The sequence below is a fragment of the Penaeus monodon genome, chromosome 33 (genome assembly GCF_015228065.2).
Source record: "Penaeus monodon isolate SGIC_2016 chromosome 33, NSTDA_Pmon_1, whole genome shotgun sequence".
NCBI lineage: Eukaryota > Metazoa > Arthropoda > Malacostraca > Decapoda > Penaeidae > Penaeus > Penaeus monodon.
Genome location: NC_051418.1, coordinates 11,095,647 through 11,096,014, shown reverse-complemented (window position 1 = coordinate 11,096,014; position 368 = coordinate 11,095,647).

Below are 368 nucleotides of genomic sequence, written 5' to 3'. Positions count from 1 at the left end.
CAGGATTTCGGGAACCTCTCTCTCTCCTCCCCTCGCCAGGAGCACCGTCTTGACTGCTGTGACTTAACACTTTCTTCTTCCCCTTCCCCCATCTTGGGAACTGACAACAAGAGTCGAGGAGGAAGAAAGAAAAGAAGGGAAAACTGTTCGTGGGGGAGAAAACTACACACAGTCAATTAACAACTACACTGCGTTGACTCCCAAGAGCCTAATCAACATCTCAAAGACACATGGGGGGGGGGGGGTCATGGGGAGTAACTAACTACCTTTTGACTTCAATTACTTGAGAGAAAGAGAGCCCATGCATAGGAAGGGAATCTCACCCTTATGAGCACCTATCCTTAAGGCTGAGAGTCCCTCCTTACATT